The sequence below is a fragment of the Ictalurus furcatus genome, chromosome 1, assembly GCF_023375685.1.
Source record: "Ictalurus furcatus strain D&B chromosome 1, Billie_1.0, whole genome shotgun sequence".
NCBI classification, from domain to species: Eukaryota; Metazoa; Chordata; class Actinopteri; order Siluriformes; family Ictaluridae; genus Ictalurus; species Ictalurus furcatus.
The window spans coordinates 33,021,812-33,034,551 of NC_071255.1; positions in this window are offsets into that span (position 1 = coordinate 33,021,812).

Below are 12,740 nucleotides of genomic sequence, written 5' to 3' on the forward strand. Positions count from 1 at the left end.
ATTGTTTCACAGTAATGGGAGACAGTACTTGGGAGTGAATGCACATCTTTTACAGGTTTTATGTTTACTGTTACTGTAAATAATTTTGCAAACTATATTGATCCTCCTCCGACACACAATATTATGAGCTGTTTTTTTGTAGATTCATAACATATAATCCCAGTTGAAGGGGGTGAATAATTATGCAAGTCACCGTATATATACAGAACTGTGCAAAAGTATAGGCCCTAACTTTCTTACATGTTTATGACTACTGCTTTATTGGATCAATTACACACACACACGCACGCACACACACACACACACACATATATATATATATATATATATATATATATATATATATATATATATATATATATATATATATATATATATATATATATATACATATATAGGTCACTAAACTCTAAAATTTGTCTGGTCAAGCCTACTCCACTAAGATGACTTTAACACTCCTGATTTAAATGATAAGATTCTGAAAGCTCTCACTAACAACATATAAATCTGTCTGTCCTTAGAGATTAAAACAAACATTTGCATGAACTAAATAAAAGTATTATTTTTGGCTTACCTGTGGTTGAGTTCTGTCTTGTTCTAAGCCGTGTATTGAGGATGGAGGTGTGATGCTGAGCCCTGCAGCTCCATGGTGCTTTTATAGAGAAAGGATGCTGCAGCAGGTACACCACACCTGTCACTCTGACCTAAAATGAAACCAGAGGATTCCTTCATATTCCAGTTTGACATCTGGGAGTCCCCTCAGTAGAAAGTGTGGAGGTGTATAATTGTTTACCGGAATTACCTTTTGAGGCTGTGTCTTGAGAGGAAGCAAGGCAGTTAGCAGTTCTTTCTTATGACAAGCAGATTAAGGGACAGGAAAACACGCCCATTTATTACCACTCCAGTACCGGAGGTAACCTTTTCAAAAGCTCATAATGAAATGGTTGAATGTGTGTTTATATATTTCAATAGTTAAAGATTTAAAACATCTTTTAGACTATTATTAATCTGGTATTCTTTATTTATTTATGCATTATATGTTTCATATACTTTACTTAGGAATAAGCAAATCTTATATCTTGTAAATATGAAAGTATCACCCATGTTTTACTCTATTTCCATTGGTTGCCAGTCCACTATGGAACTGATTAAAAAATTTTAGTATTTGTTTTTAGAGCCTTAACATTTGAAATCCTCTGACCCAAAGACTTTTGATGGTCCCTAAATCTAGATCAAAGTGATTGTGCTTTTGCAACAGCAGGCCCAAAATGGCTGGTATCTCTTAGAATAATTTCATCAGAGTCAGAATTAAAATTGATCTTTTTTTGATCTGGCCAATAACTAAACCCACAGTGTGTCCTTTGTCGGATTTGTTTAGAGTTCATTACTATGGTATGATATGGTCACATGGTAGTGCAGTGGGTAATGTTGCTGTCTCACAGCTCCATGGTCCCCAGTTTGATCTTGAACTCAGGTTACCATGCAGACGTTCACATGTTCTTAACATGTGTGTAGGTTTCTCCAATTTCCTTGGACCTTTAAAAACAACTATACTATAACTACACTAAATTGTCCTCACATGTGAATGAGTGTGGATGGTGCCCTGTTGTCCCATTTAGGGTGCATTCCCACTTCATACCCAGTATTCCCAGGATATTCTCCTGACCCACAGTGACCAGGATAATGCATGAATAAATGTATTTTCCTTGTGTGTAATTTCATTTGAAGTACTTTAACATTTTTGCATACCATCACCGCAAAGTATTAACTGTAATTTCAAGCACATTTTTCTGAGTGAACAGTGTTGAATAAAACAAAAAAAGGAACAAATTTCACTAACATTCTTTCATTACTTCAAATTAAACAGACACTTTTTACAATGCAAATTTTCATTAATTAATTAATTAATTCATATGATAGTTTAAGGACTGAGACTCACATGCGTCAACAGCATATATATATATATATATATATATATATATATATATATATATATATATATATATATATATATATTGTCTACTTAAGTACACTTTCTAGAGTCGACAAATCTAATGCGAATTTAATACCACATGTCAAAGATTGGGAAAATGTGCAATGTGTGAGTCTCTGTAAGGACTGGGTCGTTTTGGGGGAATCTCCTTCAAATTCGTTGAGAGAGAGAGAGAGAGAGTGCATTTTGCACACCTCTGTGGATTATTGTGGTTTCCTGCTGGACCAGATCTTTGTTGCAATAATAATGCAGGTATTACAGTCACCTCCAGGCACTGCAGGTAAACCCGCATTCTTCCTGAATTATGTTATTCTTCTGGAGAGGAAACTGAAAGTGGAAGCAACCCGTTAGGTAATTATAATTAGTGGCTGTTATTCATGACTGTAAATAGGGAATCCTTTTGTAATATAATGTGCAAGTTGTTACCTAATGTAATGCATTATATACAACCATACATTTATAGAAATTATTTTCAACAGTTCTATTTTTCAGTCAATTTGAAGGACCATTCTAATGTACTATCTTTCATTTCCATGAACAGTTCTGTTTAACTAATTAAATTCAAATGAAAAATCATTTGCTCAGAAAAACTGGCTTAAGTAACTTAAAAAAATTTATGTATGTTGAACTCTTCACATTTGAGCAGCAGGTAGCATTGCTGCCTAACTGCTTGAGGGTCTCTGATTCGAGTTATGTGTTAGACAGCATTCTCAAAAGGCTAACTGAAAATGTTTTGGAAGATAAATCAAATTTTGTAAGTAAAAGAAGCACACTGATGCCTACATGGAAGTGCTAAGCTACAAAATAAGTTATATAGTTCTATTCCAAAAACTAAGAATATCAGAAAAATAAGATTGGTGTGATGATTTGAAGTTGTTAAGTCTTCTTGTTGAATCAGTTCTTAATAATAGACCAGGTTATAGGAAAAAGTTTTTAACCATGTGGGTGTTGGCCAAGAAACAGAAACCTTTAGATACAATACTCAGAAGCCAGGAAAAGGGTGTTGTTTGGAAATCCTTGACACATCACATATAGTTGCAATTAAAATTATTCAACCCCCATTGCAAATCAGGTTTATTGTCAAAATTTACAGACTTTCAGCTGTTTGCAATGAACAAATCAAACAAAAGCAATTGAAATAGTTCAACACACCGAATGCTTCAAGTGGTTTCCCCAAATTCAACTGAAAATGCAACTTATAATGATTTCTCCAGTTCCAAAATTATTCAACCCCTCCATGGCAAGCATTTTTTGTATTTAGTAGAGCACCCTTTTGCTGTTACGACCTGCTGCGCATGAGATGCATAGCTTCTGGCAGCGTTCCTGAGGAATGTTAACCCCTTCCTCATGAGCAATGGCGTCCAGTTCAGTAATATTCTTGGGTTCATTGCAAACAGCTGAAAGTCTGTAAATTTTGACAATAAACCTGATTTGCAATGGGAGTTGAATAGTTTTGATTGCAACTGTATTTTAATAGCTCAGTGCATTGTGTCTATGCCCTGCCTTAGGCATGCTATGGTATTACTGTTTGATGGATTTTACATTACAGAAATTGTGCACTCAGAGACAAGAAGACAGAGTGCTACAGCTCGCTAAATGTGCATAAATTACATAAAAGGCCATTAAATTTTAAATGACGTTGTCTTGTGATAAGTAAGATGTCGTGATACACTGTCCGTTTCCAACTGTTGCAGTATGGCATGACTAGAATGTGTTCTGATAATAAATGCTGATAGGTTTGTAGGGAAAGTACATAGTGTGAGTACACAGTGTGAGTACACAGTGTGAGAACAGAGGCTGTGACAACATAGGCTGTGACAACAGAGGCTGATTCAGTTAATATAAACCCATACATTGCTTACTCATGAGTTTTCTTTAACTTATTGTTTTGATATTAATTGCTGTCAATTAAATCATCAAATCCTTTACATGGTTATATTATGACATTTTTAAAGCTATATATTCAACCCCAATTCCAAAAATGTTGGGATGCTGTATAAAATGTAAAAAGAAAAAAGAATGCAATGATTTGCAGAATTCAATGATCTCATAAACCCATGTGTTATTCACAATAGAACATAGAAAACATATCAAATGTTTAAACTGAGTAAACCATGACTGCAACACATCTCAAAAAAGTTGGGACGGGGGCAATAAAAGATGGAAAAGTAAGTGTTACTAAGAAGAAACAGTTGGAGGTTAATTGGCAACAGGTCAGTAACATGATTGGGTATAAAAAGAGTATCTTAGAGAGGCAGATTCTTATAGAAGTAAAGATGGGCAGAAGTTCACCAATCTGCGAAAAACTGCATGTACAATTTGTGGAACAATTTCAGAATAATGTTCCTCAACATAAAATTGTGAAGACTATGAATATCTCATCATCTTCAGTACATAATATCATCAAAAGATCAAGAGAACCTGGACAAATCTCTGTGCACAAGGAACAATGATGAAAATCAATACTGCATACCTGTGATATCGGGCCCTCAGGCGGCACTGCATAAAAAATAGGAATGACTGTAATGAAAATCACTGCATGGGCTCAGAAACTCCTCCAGAACTCAGTGTCTGTGAATACCATGCCAGCCATAAATGCTGGTTAAACACTATCATGCAAAGAAGAAGCCATATGTGAACATGATCCAGAAACGCTGCCGTCTTCTCTGGGCCAAAGCTCATTTAAAATGGACAGAGGAAATGTGGAAAACGAAATTTGAAATTATTTTTGGAAACCATGGACGCTACATCCTCTAAACTAAAGCGGACTAAAGAGAAGAGGAACCACCCGGATTTTTATCAGCGCTCAAAAGCCTGCATCTCTGATGGTATTGCGGTGCGTTAGTGCCTATAGAATGGGTAGCTTGCACATCTGGAAAGGCACCATCGATGCTGAAAGGTATATACAGGTTTTAGAGCAACATCTGCTTCCATCCAGATTCCATCACATCTTTACTTCTGAGAGACTCTGCCTTTCTAAGATGCTTTTTTTTATACCCAGTCATGTTATTGACCTGTTTACAATTAACCTAATTAGTTGCAAAATGTTCCTCCAGCTGTTTCTTTTTAATCACATGTCCTTTTCCAGCCTTTTGTTGGCCTGTCCCAACTTTTTTGAGATGGGTTTGCAGCAATTAAATTCAAAATTACTTAATTTTTTTCTTAAAATGGTACATTTTCTCAGTTTATTGCATTCTGTTTTTATTTACATTTTACACAGCATCCCAACTTTTTTGGAATTGGGGTTATACTTATGGAAACTACAGATTTTCCTGAAGTGAAATTTCCATGTATCTCTACCATGACAAAGTACTTTGCTGGTTACAAAGTACTGCACTATTCTGGTTATCCTTAAAAGTGAAAAGAAAGAAAATCACATTTAAGGATTTAATTTCAAATCCACTAAAATATACCCTACATACCTACACTTAATACCTAATCTACTTGTAGAAAAGCAACATTACTGCCAAATTGTAAAGAATTATAAGTTTTAAGTGGGGATAAATTTTATGCCCTTTGATTATCAGCATTATCCCCATAAGTCTGTGTGATATAGTTTTCTAAAAACTTGATCAAAACCTGATATTAACTGTGAGGAAATCACACTTAACTAGCACTTGTTAACAGTAATCGTAGGTTACAACTGAAGATTCAAAAAAGACCAAGCATTGTTTTTGCAATTATCAACTGATCAGTCTTGGTGAGCCTGTGCCCACTGTAGCTTGAAATTCCTGTTCTTAGCTGACTGGATTTGAGCCTGATGTGGTCTTCTGCTGTTGTAGCCCATCTGTCTCATGGTTTGGCATATTGTGCATTCTGCTTATCACAATTGCAAAGAGTATTTGAGTTACCATAGCTGTACTGTCAGCTCAAACTAGTCTGGCCATTGTCCTCTGAGCTCTCTCATCAACATGGCATTTCTGTTTTCAGAACTGTCACTCACTGTATGATTACTGTATCTGTAGAGACACAATAGGAGATCAGCAGTCTCTGGAATACTCAAACCAGCCCATATGAGACAAAAAATGCCATGGTCAAAGTCACAGAGATCACATTTTCCCCATTCTGATATGTGATGTGAACATTAACTGAAGCTCCTGACCTGTGTCTGCATGATATTATTCACTGTGCTACTGCCATATCGGTTTTCCTAAAAGTGGCCAGTGACTGCACATTGCTTAATCCTGTAAGTGTCTTAAATGCACGAGGGGTTTTGTGGTGGTGGGGGTATGGTCAGGCACCATTTATGAATGGAGGGCGGAGTCTTGAAAAAGGAGTGGGTGATTTCATGAACAAGCATAAACCTGTGTCTGATTAATGTTGCTCCTTTTTTCACTTTATCTTGCAGTGAGAGAGGGATGCTGTGCAGAGAAAAAGAATGCTGAAGTGTGACTTATCTTGACAGTGCCCTGAAGAACGTGTGTGTATCTGACTATTGGAGGGTTTTTTTTTTTTTTAAATTTAATTAATTATTTCATTAAGATTCTGAGGTGAAAAGCTAAGACAAAATAAACTTTAATACAATTCTCTTTCATGCCTGCTCCCCAATTCCTCACACCAGCCAGGGTGTCAAAGGACTGATATGCCCCTATGGAGACCTTATCCCTAGCAGAGATCATCAAGTCTTTTACAAACCTACACCATTCATCAGCAGGCCATCCTCGACCTGTGCATGGAGCAAGCCCGTCCTCTCTTACTTTCTCTCTCTCTTTATGCCCCTCCCATTCCTGCTCCAAGGAAATGATAAGATCTGTTTTTTCCCTTCTTAAACTTCTTCACCAGGTCCAGGCTCTAAACCAACCCTCTCTTTCCCTGGCCCTTTCACCCCTCCTACTTCCTCTGTTACTCTCTCTCCACAATGGTGGGCACTCAAGGAGCTGTGGGTTCAGAGTTAAGGCCTGGGCAGGTACACTGGGCCTACAGGAAGCTTGGGCATTTCCAGGACCAGTCTCCAATTATGGAAGTAAAAGCATTGGTATGGTTCCCTGAGGTGGAACAAGCTTCCCTTACCAAGCTAGGATGTATTGCATACTTTGTCCAAGAGGGTACATATAATGTTTTGGTGGATTCTGGTTGCAATCAAACCTCGATCCACCAAAGTCTGATTCAGGGTGTGGCATTGGAAAAGGCATGTTAGGGGAAGGTGATGTGTGTATTAGGGTTATTCATGAATATCCACTGCTGTCTGTTATTATTCAATTCAAACAAAGGTAGAGATGTAGGTTACTCACCCATCCACTGATTTTGGGAACAAATTGTCCAAACTTTCATGGAATCTTAAAAAGTATGCTAGTATATGGATACTGTTGTATTGAAGTGAGATGTGGGATTTGTGCAGCACTTACTAGGGAGGCATTACCTGGGCCATCTACCTGTTCTCTGTGCCCCTACCCTCCATGTGGATTCTTCTCAGGGATTTCCCCTGGCAGCAGTCCATAAAGCTTATCTTTGGCAAAGGGAAAGCAATTAATGTTCATTATGTCCAGTCAAATGCTGCACTGTCCTACCCATATTTTTGAGTGATGCTGGTGCTGATGATTATTTATAGTAACTAGCAGCAGCATATTCAACATTCGAGGGCTGACCTGAGGTCCTTTATACAGGCAGGTATCACAGCAAACCCAAAGAACGGTGCAATTGGATAGGTGGAAGTACAGCGGGCTTCCACTTAATAAGACAGCAGTGATTGTGACCTGCCCTCTCACAGACCTCCCTAAAAATGGAGTACCAGATCCAGAAAAGTGTCAGCAGGCCTTTTCCCAGGTTAAAGCTGCACTTTGTGGTGACCCACTCTTACATTCTCCCGACTTCTTTCTCCCTTAAGTTTTACAGACAGGGGACTGAGGGCAATGTTGATACAGGTGGTTTTGGGGAAGGAGACCCCTGTGTTATGAATTAGCCACAAGCTCTCATGCTGGAGAGCAGATACAGTACATATGAGGGAGACTGCCTGGACAGTCCTCACAATCTGACAATATCTGTTGAAATGGGCCTTCACTTTTTGTTTGGACCACACACTGCACCAATGGCATGAAAGATCACAATGCAGAGATTACTCATTTGTATCTAGGACTTTAGCCATTTAATTTTGAGGTGATCCACAGGCCAAGACTGCAGATGGTTGTGTGCTGGACACTGCAGATTTCCTGTCTTGCAGGTTGCACAGTTACCCAGCCTGACTTGGCCAATAGGGGCGTGTGGAAGCAGGGGCTTGGTCATATGCCCTGAGTGAGAGCCTGTGGTGCAGAGCAGTGCGCCTTTTCCTGACAGAATTCTACTGAGCCTTTGTGTGCATGTGAAAATTTTGGAAGCTTTCTGTTCCGAAGATTGCTGAGCTGAAAAGCCCAGACAAAAAGGCTTTTCTATGCAAAGCAATTTATGATCATGGTTTCAAAATGAAACATGCTATATAAATAAAGAATAAATATTATGTCTAAACCACAAATTTCTACAATTACGTTTAAGTGTGTAGAATAAATAGAATGTTGCATTTATGCATTAAGTATTTGAACAAGTGGTCAAACCATAAAAATCAGTGTCTGTGTGCACATGTAACTTTCGACTCAACGTTAGAGGATGACAGGAGGAAAACCTTGCCACACCTGTTACAGACTAAAGGTGCGTGATTCCTGTAAGCAAATCTACGGCACTCCTGTAGTAACGGTTACTTTGAAAGAAATGGTATGAGGATAAATCCCTGCAGCTAAACAGATAAAATCCCTAAATGATGTTGCCAGAGGCTGTTTTTTGTAAATTCAGCTCAGTTACTAAGTGACAGTTATCACGTAGAATCAAGGACAAAGCTGTAGTGGATGGTTCTCTTTAAACTGTGTCTTAAATCCGGTTATTTTTTCCAATGCTTTGTTTATGTTTTGAAATTATCACGCATATGTGATGAAATGTTCAGAAGGATAGAGCGCAGAACTTTGAGGCAAGAATGATCGGGCACTGGACTCAACTTTGTCCCATTCTTATACCCAAGCAAACTTTTCACAGATTCATTTGCCAGACAAATGCCCCCTTACTGATTCATTATGTTCAGTTAAGATGCAACCATAAAACTAATTCACATCCACAGTAATTTACTAAATATTTTCAAAATTTGTATGCCTCAGTGTACTGTTTTATTGGGTTTACTAGATCCAGGGGGAAATCACAGGTGTTACACACACCATTATTAATTATCGGAGTGTGTGTAAGTCATTCAGTGATCTAAGTGATTTATCCTGTTCAGTGTGGCAGGGTGGTTCCAGAGCCCATCCTGGGAACATTGGGCATGAGGCAGGAGCACGAGTACACCATAGATGCCACGTCAGTCCATCGCACTGTCAGTCTCATTATTTACTGCAATTTTTTAAATAATAATAATAACTAGATGAATATTTCTTAATGCTGTTTTTGATACAGAATTTGCCCAACATTTATTGGATAATATATATATAATACAATAAATTGAATGTTACAGAAAACATGTGTATGTCAGTAAAGAAAGCAGCATATTATGTAAGAGACCACTTTTCACACAAAAAACATAATGAAGGCTGCTGGGATTTTCTGCAAAAATAACAAGAAAGTGCGACATTCAACGTCTTCAAAAGAACTGTGGCTGGTTCTGCTTAATGCTAAATAAATCTTACGAATTCATTTCCTTATAAAATACCTGAGAGAGTAAGAGAAAGAGAAAGAGAGAGAAACTGTTTTCTTTTGTTTTTTAAGGCAACAGGAAATACAGCATAAAGGTGAGATTTTCTTGTGAAGGGCTTGTTTTGTAGTTTCAAGATGAAAGTTCTTTCACAAAATCAGATAACATCTCTTTACAAGCAGTAGTACAACTATGACTTCATTAAACAGACCCAATACACAACACAGCATGAAGAAGAAAGAATGATGTAAACTTGGCAAAATATCAAATCAGTGATAGGGGGTGTGTGTGTGAACGTGTGTGTGTGTGTGTGTGTGTGTGTGTGTGTGTGTGTGTGTGGGTGTGTGTGTGTGGGTGTGTCTGAGGGCAGGCACGTGCATGTATTCAGAAATGTAGACTGACTTGCTTGCACCTGTTAGTATTTGCATTTAGCAGTGTAGGACATTTTATAGAAGAGCCTGGATGTGTACATGGTCTGTACCAAATGAACTATGCAGGATGCAAATTTGTTTTGATTAAATCAGTGCTGCCAGCCAATAAATTAAAAATGAAAGTGAAATGTACTCTGTTTACTGGAATTCAGTTTACCTACTGATATTATCAAAATGCGGTTACCAGTGTATATGTCAACATTGTCATTAAACATACCCCAAACATTTTTATCCAAAGAAATTAAGAACTATGAACAAAATGTTTCTCAGTGCACCTAATTTATTTGAACTATGTATACTCTGCTCATTTATGCAAAGGTGTTCTTGTTACTTTAGTTTGTGGAGGTACTGTAGTTTCAATTGTGGTAGTCAGCCTGACAGTTCATTTTTCAAGCTTTGCACAAAAACTGTGTTTTCTTAGGAATTTCCTTGTTTCCTTGTTCCTTTCCATGTGCTGATGCTGAACAGTCCTGCACTGATTCAACTTCCATCGAGACTAAATAATACCAAATTAAACACAGATTTTTTTTTTTGGCACAAAAACAATATTTTCTAAGATGTGTAACTGAAAAAAAAACTGTATGAATAATTATCCATAACTAAAAAAAATATTCTGTTTGTAAACACACTCCTGAGCCCAAAAGTAATCTTTGGCACTGTTAGTAAATGAATGCTCCAAACAATCCTTTTCTGTGAAACTTTTCTTAGTGATCTAATACAAAAAAAAATGATTCATTTTGTAGTGAATGTGAATTCTAAATGCGTTCTAATAAACCTGACCACTACCATCAAATTTGTTCTCTGATCAGCAATTGCAACTCTGGTAACACATGTTGATTCATGTTTTGGGATTCCCGAGTGTCGTACAATGACATCATAAAATCACAGCATTCAAAAATGGATACAATAGTAGATATTTTGAACATACTCCCCCAACTTGACACCCATTATATATATATACATATATATATATATATATATATATATATATATATATATATATATATATATATATATATATATATATATATATATACACACATATATATATATATATATAAGCAGTTTGTTTAGGTGGAAAAAGACTAGATGGGGTGTGTGTGGTTTGAAGCCTTTGTGTTCAGATAAAAAAAAATATATATATATAAGAATTATGATGCTAGTTGACTATTTCAACTTTATATCCATTTAAACAGGAGTATGCAAATGAAGCTGCCAGAGTTTAAGATCACCATCATCATCATCATTTTTCAGATCACCCTGCAGGAGATTGAAGTTTGGAGTTTCTAAATATAATTTTAATGACTTTTTCATTAGAGGGATGATAAACACCAAAAGGATTCTCTCTGTCCTAGCAGTGGATTGTGTAGAGGTCAGTGCATCCATTCTCTCAATAGTGATGATATAGGCCAATGTCATGATCTGTGACTTTCTGAGGGAATCCTCAATTTTCTCTCTTTTTTTTTTGAGAAATTCTTCATCCCCATTGCTGTGAAATAACTAAGCTTCTTCAAACTCTGTTAGACTAAACCTCCTGGCAGCAAACTTGGTTAAGCACCTACAGGTCCTTACTGACCCTCTACCCAATACATATGACTGTGGGCACTATTCAACATGAGATGGTTCCCTTTTTGATAATAACATTAACCTGGATCATATAGAGTGGCTCTTGGGTTACCTTGGTTACAACAACACAACCCTTTATTATGCTGGCAGTTAAGGCAGTTCACAGCCAGGTCCACTCAGTGTAGGCCATCCCATTTCACATACTGCTCAAAACCATGCTAAAGGTGGATGTTGTTATTCAGACTCAACTCCTGCCTCATCAGATGAGAGATACCACCATAAAGATGTTAAAGGGCACCATGGCCTTAAAATGATATCAATCCTCTGTAATGGGAAGAAAATCAGCCTATGGACAAACATATAGAAGAAGCACTTCAACAGTTCTTTATTGACCCCTTCTACTTCAATAGCTTCTGCTGGGCTATTTTTTGTTGAGAAGAAACAAGGGGCGCTACAGTAAGTCCTTGCATAGATTATAGGGGTTTTAATAAAATGGTGAATTTTAATGGTGAATTACCAATACTCACTCCCCTTGTTTCCCTTGGCCACTGGGCAATTAAGTATTGCATATAACCTAATCCACATGCAGAAAGGTGATGAATGGTAGATGACTCCAACACTCAAGGGAACTATGAATAGCTTGTAATGCCATATGGAGTGATCACACCCCCCCCCCCCAACAGCCCACTCATTCTATATGTTTTGTGACATTCTGGATAAACAGGTAATAGTGTATGCTGATGATATTATGCTGGACTCAGCTATACTGTCTGAACATATCCAGTATTTTTGAAAGGTTTTAACATGCAGGGAAATGTCCACCAGTGACCCATCGCCTTCTTAGGCTATGACATTGATGTACAGGGAACCAAAATGGATGGAGTTCTGCTGCTAAATAAGCTTTCATGAACTTTAAAAGACATTTCACCTCAGCTCCTTTTCTAAAGCACCTATAGTTACCTTTGTTGTGAACCTGGATGCCTTGGAGTAGGATCTGTTCTTTCACAACAACAAGGTAACCATTTCAAAATCTATCCATGTGTCTTTTAGTCACATAGATTGTCCTCCACATAGAGAATGTTATGATTCTCTCATATAATGTGAGAAA